Raw genomic sequence first — 15,144 nt, 5'->3', positions numbered from 1 at the left:
CCACATATACATGGGTTTATTTATAGGGTCTCAATCTTTTCCACTGGTCTATGTGTCTGTTTCTATGCTAGTACCATACTGTTTTGATTACTCTAGGTCTCCATGGCATTTGGGTCTGCAAGGCAGACTGGGAGGTGTTGGTGCAGGCTTGGAGCCTGGGTTCTTGAGAGCCAGCCTAGCCCTAGGGTGGGTCTGAATCCTGCATCTGCAATGCTGGAGTCTGTGTCCATGAGAACTGGCCTAGCACTGAGACACAGGAGGATTCTAGGTCTCTGGGAGCTAGTCTGGAGGCTGGGTCCATGGAGGTCAGCCTGGTATTGTGGCAGGCTGTGAGCCTAGGACTGCAAGAGACCACCTGGGCCCTGGAACTATGGTGTCCTGACTGGTGCTGGGGTGGGCTGGGAGCCTGGCATCACAGGAACCAGTGCTGCTGGTGCAGGCCTGGTGCTGGGCTCCTTGCAGTGAGGTCAAGTGGAAGGTGTCTCTCTCCATGCTGGGCTGACTGAGTCTGGAGTGGGGGTCACAGGGGTAATGTGAACTTATCTTTACTACTTTCTTTAATGTGTCTGTTATCTGTGCTCCACCCAAGTGATGTAATCCCTAACTCCTGGAATCCTTAGTGCCTGTGAAGGCATTTTCATAGGCAGATATTTCTTCAATGATTTCTCTAGGAGGAGACGAGTACTAGAAATTCCTATACCCCCATCTTGCTGACTCCAGAAATGTGATTTTGGGGGGAATTTTTTGTTGTTTGTTTGTTTGTATTTGCCAACCAAGTCATGAACTGATTCACATTGTCCTTACCCCTTTCTGTATCCTTTGATGCTGGAAGCATCTTACATACTTAGACACACATTTTAACATTTATGGCTCTCCCCTATGTCCTGCATCTATAGAGCATAAAACACTGTATTAAGTTGATCATAAAGCAGTTAGTAAAAGATTAATGTATAATGTTCAACCACAATAGGGATTTCAGATTATCACTACATGACACCACTTATAAGGTACAAGTGTGATGGTGTTGGGGAGATGAGGAGGGTCAATGGGGAATAAATACTGAAGCATGAATCTTTGACTTGATGAAAACAATTGCTCAAAAGAAATTCTAAAATAGCTATAAACCTAGGCAAGTTATTCTTAATAATTTATAATGTCAGCCTGAACTCCCTGTATGATAAATTTTATGTATGTAACTGCTGTTTGGTAGAGCATATAATTTAGGTAAAACTTATATCCTTTAAGTATCAATAGCTATGCATCTCTTTCTCTGGCTCCCTATCACGTCTTTCAGACTTCCATGATGCCATGTCCATACTCTTTGTCTCCTTCATAATTTTATAACGTTTATTTTTTCCTCTTTCCAGAGTGGGTAGTAACAATGTTTCAGTCTGTTCTAAGCAAAATCCTGTCCTGTCTTCATCATTACAATAACCTCACAACAAAATTCTTCATTTTCATATGATTTTACTATAGTCTTGCCTAGAGCCTGAGAACGGCAGACTCAGTGACAAGTGTCCTTAACAACCTCCTTGTTTTGAGTAACAAAATTTTTAAAATGCATAAATTGAATCTATACCATATCATATGGTTGATGGCTAAGCTTGGACTGAATTCTGAGGTCTAGAAAGGATTCCTTTCTCTTCCTTGCCTTAGATTGGTTGGAATTATGATGACATCAAAGTAAGCATTAAATCAGAGCATTCCTCAATTCAACTTCAACTTTCTGTTTTCCAGGAATAGCTTTTTTGAAGAAATAGTGCTGTTTTGGATTCTGCATCCAGATGGCAATGAAAAATGAGAACTTATCTGATAATCTCAGAATCTTCCCAAGTGTTTGTTTTGAGTACTAAGAAATAACTTTTAAGGCAGAACATGTGGTAGTGGAAGGCACAGAAAGCTTTTCTAAATTGACTCTCACTCGCATAAGACAAACTGGTTTGCCACGTGACTTTTAAAACCATTCAGTGAATTTATAAAGGAAATATTTCTATTACCAAGAAAGGATTGATCATTATGCTGTGATCCTGAGTGTGTAATCTCCTAAAATTACTATCCCCCTTCTGGATTTAGGTGTTAGGAACACACACAGGCATTATATATTAATTTAGAAGTCAGTTCTTAAAGGTCTTAAATGGATAAATTCCTACCCCTACCTCTTGGTTTGAGTGATCCCATACCTATATATCTTTTAGTCTGGCACCAAAAAGCCAATATCCTGCAAAGAAAATGATCACATTATCAAATTACACAGACTATATCAGATTAGCAAATATGACAATGCTTATTTTTGCTTATGAGGAGACAGTTTTGGCATCTAAATAGCCAAAAATATTACATCCTATATCTCTGGCTTTAAATAATTTCTCCAACTTCAGGGTGAATGTATCTTCACCCCCACTCCTTAAAATTTTTTTTTTAGTTATAAAATTAAGTCATTAGTGTCTTTAATATATCTCCAGTGGTATCAAATCTTTTCTTCTTCAGCTATAATATGGGTAATTAAGCCCAGCAGGAGACATTTATTCTTTTTTTTGAAAATAAATTATAAATATGATGGTTGTTGAATCTGGACTCTCAAACTCAAAGAAGCTAACTAAATGCCAGGGAGACAGTGGAAGAAGATTGGGTGATTTAGTTGAGCAATGACTCTTTGATTAGAAAGAAAATGGCACCCATAGGCAATATGTACTTAGGGGATTGGGTGATGGTAGCGTGTGTGTGTGTGTGTGTGTGTGTGTGTGTGTGTGTGTGATTAGATTATTATATAGCAAATACTCATTTCCTTCTGGTTGACCACAATGGAAAGTATACTTTCCTTTGCTCTTGATTTTGGGCTTTGCCAGTAACTTACTTTAGTTAATGGACTGGACAACAAAGACAAGCTCCAAATAGCTGTGCAGCAGTGCTTAATTTTTCTAGCTATCTGCATTTCACCATCCTAATTAGAATAAGAGTTACATAAAGTAGATTATGATCTAACATGCAACTTGGAACCGAGCAAAGTTGAGCTCTGCTTAATTAGGCATATTCTAGTTGACCCACAGAAACATGAGTGAAATGTTTATTGTTGTATATCACTAAATTTTATAGAGTTCTAATTATGCAGAATTATTGTAAAAATAGCTAATATGATGAACATTGCTTTATTTTTAACATCCTTCTTGCAATAGAATTTTCTCTAACTGATTATAGTACTGATTATGAGCATCAACTAGAGTCAAATAATAATCTATGTTCAGATTCTTGTTCCTCTGCTTATTAGTTCCTGTGGGACTTTGGAGCTTAACCTACATTAGGCTAGAGTTTTAATTCACAAAATTCTGATAGTGATACCTATCCCATGGTGTTTTTCTTTATTAAATATGACAACATATGTCAACTGTGAACAAAATATCTGAAACATGGGATGAAATACGTAGTAGTCATTCTTATCATTTTGATTACTTATACTGAGTGTATAAGCATATGGAATTAAAATTTATTTCTTTTAATATAACACTACACTCCTAACCAAATTCTCTGTTACCTATCTACTAAGTGAGCCATTTGTCTGCAAATATACATCAACCAGTAGGTATTTCATTTTCAAGATTAAGACCCAGGAGGGATTAATATGTCTTAAAGGGCCACTTCTAGAAAGTTCAATTTATTTGCATAGCAGCAAAAATGCCAGACCAGTCCAACTTTGCTATCATAAAATTTAGACATTAAGTCCCTTCACAAGATATGGTGAAGTGACATCACCATATCTCAAGCATAAATGTTGCATTGGAAGTATATTCAAAATATCTATTTTTTCTTACTAGAAGAGGCAAATCAATAAATATTTTTCTTTGGTATCTTGTTAACAAATGTTGAATGGATAATTTATAATATTTTGTTTAGTCTTACAGGGTTACTGGTATTAAAATTACTTTACTTTTTCCATAAAATTGCCTTTGCTCTTTCATCAAATATAAGTTGACTATATTTGTGTGAATCTATTTCTGGGCCACCATTCTGTTCAATTGATACATTTGTCTAGTCTTTCACCATTGCCACAATGTCTTGATCACAGTAGTTTTATAGTAAGTCTTGAATTCATACAATCTGTATTGTCTTGGCTTTTCTGGGTTTTTGCTTTTCCATATAAACTTCAGAATTAGTTTATTGATAACCAAAAAATAAATTGCTAGGATTTTGATTGGGATTGTATTGGATCTATAGATCAAGTTAGAAAGAATAGACTGCTAACAATGAATCTATAGCCACGATCATGGAATATTTCTCCATTTATTTAGATCTTTGATTTATTTCATCAGTTTTATAGTTTTCCTCATACATCTCTGAAATTTGTACATATATTGATAGAGTTATATCTATTTCAAATTTTTGTTATTGCTAATGAAAACAGTATTGTGTTTTTAATTCCAAATTCAAGTGTTCATTGCTGCCATATAAGAAACAAATCGACTTTTATATATTGACCTCATATCCTGCAACTATGCTATAACTGCTTATTAGTTCCAGGAGATATTGTTGTTTTTGTGTGTCTGTGTGTGTGTGTCAATTCTTTGGGATTTTTTTACATAAACAATCATATCATCTGTGAAAAGAGACATATTTATTTCTTCCTTCCCAGTCTGTATGTCTTTTATTACCTTTTCTTGTCTTTTTGAATTAGTTAAGATTATAGGGGGAAAACAACTAGTGTCTTACCATTAAGTATGATATTAGCTCTAGGATTTTTTGTAGATGGTTTTTATCCAGGTGAAGAAGTTCCTTCCATCCCTAGCTTGTTAAAGTCAAATATTTCTTCATGATAATAACTTTCAAGGAACTGGTCCATTTCATCTAACTTATCAAATTTGGGGTAAGGAGTTGTTCATAATCTTCCTTTATTATCATTTTAATGACCAGGAGATGCTTTGTGTTGGCCCCAGAATCATTATTTCTAGTAATTTGTATCTTTTTTTGTTTGTTTGTTTGTTTCTGTTTAGCTTGGCTAAAGTTTTATGGATTCCATTTCTCTTTTCTACAACTAGCTTTTGTTTCATTGATTTTCTCTGTTAATTTTCTGTTTGCAATTTCCTTGATTTCTATTCTGATTTTTATTATTTTTTTGCTTACTTTGAATTCAATTTCCTCTCCATTTTCAAATTTCTTAATGTTAAAGTTTAGATTATTTGTTTTAGATTTTCATCTTTTATGATATATGTACTTAATATTATAAACTTATCTCTGTCTACTTTTTCTGTATCACACAAAATTTGAAAAGTTATATTTTCATTTTCATTTAGTTCAAAATACATTTTAAAGTTTCCCTGATACTTCCTCCTTTACCCATGTATTACTTCAAAGTATGCTGTTTCATATCTAAATATTTTGGGATTTTCTAGCTTCATTCTTTTATAATTTTTAGTTTAATTCTATTGTCATCTGAGTATATACTTTATATGATTTCTACTCTTTTAAATATGCTAAGATGTATTTTATGATTCAGGAAGTAGCCTATTTTGGGGAATGTTTCATGTGAGCTTAACAAGAACGTGTATTTTGATGTTGAATGAAGTATTTTATAAATGTCAATTAGATTCATTTGATTGATCGTACTTTTCATTTCAACTATATAGTTAATGATTTTCTGCTCCTGGATCTGTCAGTTACAAATATTAGGGCTTAAAGTCTCCAACTATAATAGTGGATTTGTCTATTTCTCCTTTCAGTTCTATCAGGTTTTGCCTCACTCATTCTGATGTACAGTTGCTGAGTGCACACACATTAACAATTGTATGCTTACTTGAAGAATTGACCCCTTTATCTGTATGTGATGTTCTCTTTATATCTGATAATTTTTCTTACACTAAAATCTGCTGTGTCTAAAATTAATATAGCTATTCCTGATTTCTTTTGATTAGTGTTAGTATAATATATTTTCCATCCCTGTGTTTAAAGTTAAAGTAGGTTTCTTGTAGAAAACATATACATTTTTTGTTTTGTTTTGTTAATCCAGTCTGATAGTCTCTATATGTATATTAAGACCATTTATTTTTAAAATGATTATTGATAAAGTTGTTTTAATATTTACCACATTTGTTACTACTGTATTTTCTATTTGTTGTCCTGTCTGATTGTTTTGTTTCTTGTTCATTTTGTTCTGCATTCTCTGTTTTTAATTGAGCATTTTATGTGATTCAAATTTCTCACTTCTCTTAGCATACTAATTATATTTCTCAAAATGTTATTACCGGTTGTCCTATAGTTTGTAATATTCATTTACAGCTAATTTAAGTCTACTTTCAAATAAAACTATACAACATAGTGATTAGTTCAGGGACCTTATTTCAAATTTCTTCATCCCACCTCTTATAATATTGGTGACATATGTTTCACTTAACCATAATCATCTAAAATATTATTGCAATTATTATTTGGAACAAACTATTATCTGATAGAACATTTATGAATAAGATTCTTTTTTAAATTTCATTTTACCTTTATTTCTTCTCAATTTTGAAAGGTAATTTTGCTGAATCTAGATTTCTAGGATTTTTCTTCTTTTCATATTTTAATATTTCACTCAACTCTCTTCTTGCTTGAATATTGCCTGAAGAGAAGCCTGGAATAATTTTTATTCTTGTTTCTCCATAGGTAAGGTATTTATTGCCCCTGTCCCCATCTTGGCCTCTTTAAATATTTTCTTTGTCTTTGATATTCTGAAGTTTAACTTTAAAATGCCTAGGTGTAGATTTTTTTAGTATTGATCTTACTTGGTGTTCTTGGAGCTTCTTGTCTTTGTGTCTGTCAAAAATATTAGAAAGTTCTGGGACTTCCCTGGTGGTCCAGTGATAATGAATCCACCTTCCAATTCAGGGGAGGCACGTTCCATCCCTGCTCGGGGAACTAAGATCCCACATGCTGTTGAGGCAACTAAGCCTGCACACCACAACTACTGAGCTCATGCACCTCAGTGAGAGAGCTCACATGCTGCAAACTACAGAGCCCATGTGCTCTGGAACCCACGCGCCACAACTAGAGAGAGAAAACCTGTACGCCACAACTAGAGAGAAGCCCGAGCACTGCAACTAGAGAGAAGCCCAACTGCCTCAACAAAGAGACTGCAAACCACAACAAAATATCTCACATGCCTCAACAAAGATCCCACGTACTGCAACTGAGACAATGCAGCCAAATAAATAAATAAATAATATTTTTTTTTCCAAAGAAAGTTCTTAGCCAGTATTACTTCAAATTTTTCTTCTGCATCCTTTTATCTTTCTTCTTCTTCTTCTGGTATTTCCATCGTATGTATATTTCACCATTTGAAATTTTTCCAGCTTTCTTAGATATTCTTTTCCATCTTTTCCATTCTCTTTTTTTCTCTTTGCATTTCACTTTGGGAAGTTTCTGTTGTTATATCCTCATCTTCACTGTTTCTTTCCCTGCCTGTATCCAATCTAATCATGAGCCCATCAAAGGCATTCTTTATTTCTGTCACAGTTTTTTTGATTTCTAGCAGTTTTTTTTATAACACTCTGTTAAAGTTTGCATCTCTCTATGCATATTACCCATCCATTCTTGCACATTATCCATGTTTTAGAGCTTTTAGCATATTAATCATAGTTATTTCAAGTTCTTGGTCTGATAATTTCAAAATCTCTGTCATATCTGGCTCTGGTTCTAATGTATGCCTTATATCTTCAGACTGTATTTTTGCCTTTTAGCTTGACTTGTAATTTTTTTGTTGTTGAAAGCTATACATGATATAGCAGGTAAAAGGAAACAAGGTAAATAGATCTTTATTGTATGTTTTTATATATTTATCTGACTGGGAGATAGGATCTGTTTATTGTTTGCTGTAGCCATAAGTGTCAGAGACTAAAATTTTCTCTGGTAAGCTAGTTTTTGTTTCCCCTGACTTCTTTGTGTTTTTCTAAGGACTGCATAGATAGGGTCTGAGTCTTGAAATTTTTTTCAGCTGTAATCTCCAGTTATTATGCAGGAGCCCTATTGTTGTGATAATAAGATGTAATGGAAAAAGGAAATATTCTATTATCCTATCACCTGTGCTGTGACCTTTCTAAGTAATTGTCAGCTGTCTACTGTACTCTTTAGATAAGACAGGAACACTAGAAGGGGCTGGACTTGGATATTTCCATTTCCACACATTGATTAGATTTTATAAAATAGTTTCCCTTGAGGGCCAGCATTTATCAAGGAATATAGAAAGGCGTAGGCTTATTTCACAATAGCTACTTTCCCCTTCTTCTAGCTGGAAGCAGGAGGGAGTTTTTCTCCAATCTTTACAGAGTCTGGTGGAACTCTTGGAGGTAAAACTCACGAACATGTGAGGATGTTTCCAAAGTCAGGCCTCCATAAAATTTTCTCTCTCAAGCTAGTCAATATTCAGTCTCCAGCAGTTAGTCAACTACCCTTTAAGTATCCCTCCAGCAGTGGTTCTTCTCTTGGTAAAATGTGATTCTCTATATCTGCCTATCTCTCCAGTTTTCAGTCACTTGTTCTATGACCCTGATTCTCTGTTGCATCTAAGAAGAGTTATTGATTTTTAGTTTTTCATCTTTTTTGTTGTTGTTTCTGTTACGATCCAAGCTCTTTCTATGTCAGACTGGAAATTACAAGTTCAGTTTTCTTTTTTTAATATATATATATATATTTGGTTTCTGCTTTATAACAAAGTGAATCAGTCATACATATACATCTGTTCCCATATCCCTTCCCTCTTGCATCTCCTTCCCTCCCAGCCTCCCTATCCAACCCCTGCCTGTGGTCACAAAGCACCGAGCTGATCTCCCTGTGCTATGCGGCTGCTTCCCACTAGCTATCTACCTTAAGTTTGGTAGTGTATATATGTCCATGCCTCTCTCTCACTTTGTCACAGCTTACCCTTCCCCCTCCCCATATTCTCAAGTCCATTCTCAAGTAGGTCTGTGTCTTTATTCCTGTTATACCCCTAGGTTCTTCATGACTTTTTTTTTCTTAAATTCCATATATATGTGTTAGCATATGGTATTTGTTTTTCTCTTTCTGACTTACTTCACTCTGTATGACAGACTCTAGGTCTATCCACCTCATTACAAATAGCTCAATTTCATTTCTTTTCATGGCTGAGTAATATTCCATTGTATATATGTGCCACAACTTCTTTAATATACAAAAAGAAGACCCTCAACAAAAAACAAGGCAATTGAAAAAGTATGGAACAACACTTTAGGGGGGAAATAACAAATAAAAATCACTTTAAACCTATAATTCTATATCCAGCAAACATATCTTTTAAAATGAAAGCAAGATAGCAACATATGAAGAAGAAAAAGTGCTAGGGGATGTAGAGAATCACATGGATGTACACACACAAAAAGGCCTATGGTAGAGAGGGTAAGTATAATAATCTAAGTGTCTGAGTGGGAGGAAAGACAATCTGTTTGATGTTCTGTGTCTGATCAGAACACATGCACTGATGTAAATCTTTTCCAGCTCCATCACTTATTTTTGACATCTGTCACTGACCATTGGTGGACAAGAACTCAAATCATTTGACTCATCTGTCATGCTAGGATGACAGTGTAAATTTGTCACTTACTAAAAAAAAAAAACAAAAACAAAAACAAACAAACTGGTGGTCTAGAAGATTCACATGAAAGTCTCCACTTGGAGGAATGCTGGTGACCAAAAGATTAAAAACTGAATAGACAGAGAAGGTTTAATACCACATTATTTCTACATAAAATGAAAATGATTTCTCTACCCAACTCAGGTTCATAAGGGTTAAATAGTAAGATCTATTTTTTAATCCTGAGGCAATTTGGTTTAATTCTGAGGCAAAGCTGATATCATTGAATAGGGATAGAAAGAACCAATGATGGAATTTATGATAACTTCTAATCAAATAATGGCTGATTCACTTTGTTATAAAGCAGAAACTAATACACTGTTGTAAAGCAACTATACTCCAATAAAGATGTTAAAATAAATAAATTAATTAAAGATATCTTACCTCACTTGAATTACTTTTCTGCAATAGGAACTTAGAGTTTTAGAATTTAGAGGTTTAATTAGACTGGGAATAGATTATTGAGGAGACTTGAAAGAACAGGGAGATAAAGAGGTGTGAGTACCGACTAAGCTGAGCTTCAGTTAGGAATCTCTCTAGCACACATATGCTACTTTGTAAGGACTCCCCACACCAGGCACCTTCCTGGTTGGTGTATGATTTTGGAAAGCCATGTTAATATTAGGTGACCCTACTCTCCAACCACCGATGGTTGTGCCAGTGGTAGATACATGACTCCAACTGAGGAAGGGCTGTGTATTTCCCTAACTCCTTTTTACTCTATGGTCATGGTGCCTGAGGTGCCATTCAGCAACACAAAGGTAACTGTAGGTTTATGTTTCAGGAGATGAGAATAAGACCCTGTCAGGGACCCCATTTGGTAACCTGTGCCAATACATGGAGTTCTCTAGATAGATAGATTGACAGATAGAGTTGGAGAAGGAGATAGAGATAGAGATAGAGGTAGAGATAGATCTGTCTATGTATGCTGATCTAGAAAAACAAATTTGTATTATTATTTCTAGGGTAGATAAAATTCACCTTTTTAAACATTTGTTCAGATAAAATTAACATACATATGCTAAATAAATTTGAAATACATATATTTATTTTACTATATATATGTAATATAGACATATATATATATATAATATATGACTGTCTATCAAGAATGGAATTGGACGTCATCCTCATTCACCTTGGGACCTTTCTGTATTTTTACCTATTGGCTTCCATGAGACTTTTTTTTTTAATTCTTATATTTTTTATGATAAATTAAACTATATGTAAGCTACCTGGACTGAATTTTGTTCCTTGGAGCTAAGGTTTTAGAATGAGACAAGTATATTTTAAATTTAAATGATTTAATAATTTACAGTCTTTAGAAACACAGTTCAGGCCACATATACTATTTGTGATAGATGACTAGTTAATTTCTTCTTCAATACTCCCAGGACCTAAAATCTAAAGATATGAAGCCACTACATCAAGAATCTGTGTGTTCAATTAATGCAGCACCATAATTACTACAAATGTTTTTTTTTTTGAGTTGAAATTCATCTCTGTATCAATTTTATTCATGAGTGTTACTCATATTCCCTTGGAATATCACAAGATACATCAGTGGTGGACCCTGGCTCAGATCCCAGGTCAGCTATTTCCTAGTATTGTGACCTGGGGTAAGGTATTGAACTTTACTCTTCCTCAGTTTCCAAGTTATTGTGGTGATTAAAAGGCATAATGTAGGTAAGTTTTTTGGATTAGTCTGTTTATTGAGACCCAATCTCTGCTTCAGATTGATAATCAGAAGTGTTTTGTGGTATTGCTGTTGTTTTGGTAAAGTTTATTTTAATAATTCTAATTTGATAACTAATTTGTAAAAACAATCCTGTTTTCTTTCCTCAACTGAAGCTGAGACTGTTCAAGTTATCATTGGACCTCTTGATCTGTACCCCCAGAAGAAAATGTCCTGAATACAACAGCTTAGGACTTGTTTGTCCAAGGTGGTGTTGAGAATTTGAGTCCAGATGGCTTCTAATTTGAACTGTTGATCATTTTCCTTCCTTATTATGTGACCACTCCTACCTCAGTTGGTCCTGCACTGGGGTTTCAACAGGACACTTGTTTATGAGGAACGTGAGGCAGCCAGTGTAAGCGAAGAAACATGTTCACAATTTGAGGAGTCTTATCTAACTTCCCTTCCAGATGATTGAAGTTTGTAACCTCCCAGTTACTAGGCACTTACTTATTGGGCCATCAGGAAGGATTTGACAGATGTGTGATTGAATGACTAAATGTAAGTCAGAGATTTGGGGCTGCACAAAGATCATTTCTGATCAAGAAGTAGGCCTGGGGCAAGAACTGCTTTTGAATTTTTATTATACATTTTTTTGTTGTTTATTTAGATCAACACGAGCCTCTTCTTTTGGAGCAGCAAATAAATAACTGAAATATTGTTGACTTTGCTTATAAAGCAGCCTAGTAAGAACAATTTACCACCAGGACCATCAAAAGTATTAGCATGTTTCTACTTACCTATGGGCTCCATAAAGAAAGCCCATTGTTACTGAGTAGAAATGTTAATAAGGATTTTATTCAAAGTCCTTCTCATCAGTTTTATCCTGCCATGAGGAAGCCTGTATTATTTTTCAGCAACCAGATTTCACAGTCATGTTTGCTTTGTCTTGGCCAAAGAGCTACATGTTTATTTCAACTATATTCGATTTTAATCTATGTATTCTATTGGGTACTTTATAGACCCATGACTATCACAGGAAATGTTACCACGTAAAAGAGATACTCCCAACTTTAAGTACATCTCAAGATTTATTGTCCTATAAATAAATAGTTAATTCTCTGCATAGAATCCCCTTGACATGAAAGAGGTTGTTATTTATATTTAAATCTATTAACCACATCTACTCCATTCTTTACTAAATATAACAACCAGTGTGTTCCATTTACCTCACCTAGATAGCTGTTTTACATTTTTTGTGTGGGTCATAAAATGGATAATGTGCAATGAAGTAGTGCTTACCAGGACTTCAGCCACATACCATACTGGATGCATTGCTATATAGGAGTTTAATCACAGAACAGTTTCAAATTTCATTTACTTTACTACCTTCCCATCCAGATTCTGGATTTTAAAAATCTCACTGTTTGAGCTAAAGATGGCTACTTCAGTAATTCACAGCACATTCATGAGTAGATGAAATTTGATGAGGTCACGTATGTTATGCTCTGTCATCCCTGAAGCTTGTATATGAATATTTGGGCATTAATGGACCTTTGTGTGATTGTTAGAGCTCTCCAGTGCTCAAGATTTTCCAATAATCTATAATTATGTAATTAAGTTCACCTGCTCCTTCTCTAAAGATAAAGCCTCTATCCTTTCAAGTAATCTATATAAGTTCTCATCTTCTTAACCTGACCTTCTGTTGTGTTTTATAGCATTTTATGTACTCTGGTATCATGTTAATTAACTGAATTCCTAAAACATGTCTGGTGCTGGATATAGAACATGGGCAGGACAGATGAAGTAAACACTTGCCATCATGGGACTTACATCCCATGTTATCATATATGCATAATGTAATATCCAGGAATACCTTAATTTTTCACAAAAACTGTCAAGATATACAGGGTTGGTCAAGATATGACCTAATAGAGCATATGACTGTTAAGTTTTATGAGCCAGTACAATGAGCAAGCAGCAGAGGAAATACCAGACATTCACATGGGTTGGAACCAAGACCATATAGTACATGCAGAAATATGAAATTCAGAGGTGAATCAGAGTAATTAATCAATGGTTATTCATTCTTTCACTTATGCATTCATTTAATAATAGTATGTTTATCAGCAATGCTACACCAGAAACTATTAGGAGCTGCAATTATTAAAAACATATTGTTTCTTGTTGACACTAAGAGAGATAAAAGTAGGAGAACTTTTGAATTACATCATGTGTGATGAACACAAAATGCTATGAGTGAATTGAAAAGAGGCCCAGACTAAGCCTTCAGATGCATCAATTCTCCTCCTTCAAGAAGCTAAGTGTGTCTTGAAGGATAAAATATTTTCTACAGACTGGAAGACAGTTCTGGTCAAAGCTAGTGGAATATGGAAATCCACAACTTAAATATAGGTATCAGACATAAGAAGCAAACCCAAGTCCTGGGAATAAATGAGAGAGAGATTAAAGAAGGAAATTAATCATGGCACATCTCAGACAAATTTTACAAAATATTTGGGCACTATCTCAGTTAAATTTCCGCTTTTGACATCTTAAAAGTCATCCTTCAATATTTGGTAGTTAAAATGGCCTCATTTTTTCACTGCTTTTTAAAAAACATTAGGAACAGTGATAGACTATCCAATACTAAAATTTAACTCCTCTCCTTACACTTTGAGTGATTGTGAGTTCTGGTTCTCCAAGAAGTAGATTTCAAGAAGAGATTAAATGTGTAAGGGATGTATTGGGGAAACACCTGTGACAGACAAGGGAGAGACAGCAAGGTATTTTAGACCATGGTGCAGATCTGACACCTGTAAATAGAAAGGCAGGAAGGAAAGGTTAGGTAGGAAGAGTCTCAGACTGTTGATTCCTTCTGATAAAGGTTTGGCTAGGCCAATGGGGAGTCTTTGAGCCACAACTGTCCATTAGAGGGGTTCTGTCCTATAGGAATGGTCTAACACTCATACTCCCACTGCCCTCTAATTTGCATGTTAGGGGACAGCTGGGAAAAGAGTTTCAACATCACCAACAACATCACCACTGTTGTTGATGGCAACACAGTGGTGAATCATGCGAATGGCAGATGGGGCTGTCAGTCCACTATGCCTCCTCAGCAGGTGATCTGAATGGTGAATTTTCATCTCTGCCACAGAGACTCTGGAAATTATAACTCTTGTAAGACCAACTTTATAGTGGGCACAATAAAGATAGCAGCACTGCCATCCTTCTGAGACTGTAGTAAGGATCTCTGAGTTAATGCCCATAAAATGATTAGTGTACTGCTTAACATAGAGGAATCATTGAGAATATTCTTTTTTCTAAAATGCTGTATGCTTTTTACAGCATACAAACAAGGACATCTTCATGTTTTTTTTTATTTACATGGTATCTACCAGAGCACTATGATTATAGAACTCATGTAGGAAATGCTCAATGAATAAATTGTCAATGCCCGCCTGCCATTGACCACCAAAAAACACATTCATTAGTAAACAAATCTGAGTTTATTCTTTGTTTCTAAAAGAAGACTGTACACCCTGCAGAACTGAGGGCTGTCTCAGGGTGTCACGAGGGATTAGTGATAAAATTTGGGCCTGTAATAGGTAATTTTGAGAAGGTATTAAGGAAGCACGTTTTTTTTTTTTTCTCTCTCTGATTTGGATGCTGTTAGAAAGAGAGGGGCATTCTATGATTGGATGCATCAGTAGTTTGTATCATGGAACAGGAGGAGAGGTGGAGAACTAAGGCCATAATTGGTAAAGGAGCAAGAGTCACTTACTTTAGTTGGGAGAGAGGGGCTTTTGTCATTATGTGTTTGTGCTACGCTTGTTTGGGCTGTGCTCACATGTGA

The 15,144-nt window shown here is 35.1% G+C and overlaps 1 pseudogene; it reads left to right on the top strand.

The window, feature by feature from the left end:
• Positions 1-14,419, top strand: part of LOC132501438 (serine/threonine-protein kinase 35-like) — a 45,878-nt pseudogene extending 31,459 nt beyond the window's left edge.
• Positions 14,420-15,144: the final 725 nt, after the last annotated feature.

This window comes from Mesoplodon densirostris, chromosome 14 (genome assembly GCF_025265405.1).
Source record: "Mesoplodon densirostris isolate mMesDen1 chromosome 14, mMesDen1 primary haplotype, whole genome shotgun sequence".
Classification (NCBI taxonomy): domain Eukaryota; kingdom Metazoa; phylum Chordata; class Mammalia; order Artiodactyla; family Ziphiidae; genus Mesoplodon; species Mesoplodon densirostris.
This window is presented reverse-complemented; position numbering and strand designations above follow the sequence as displayed.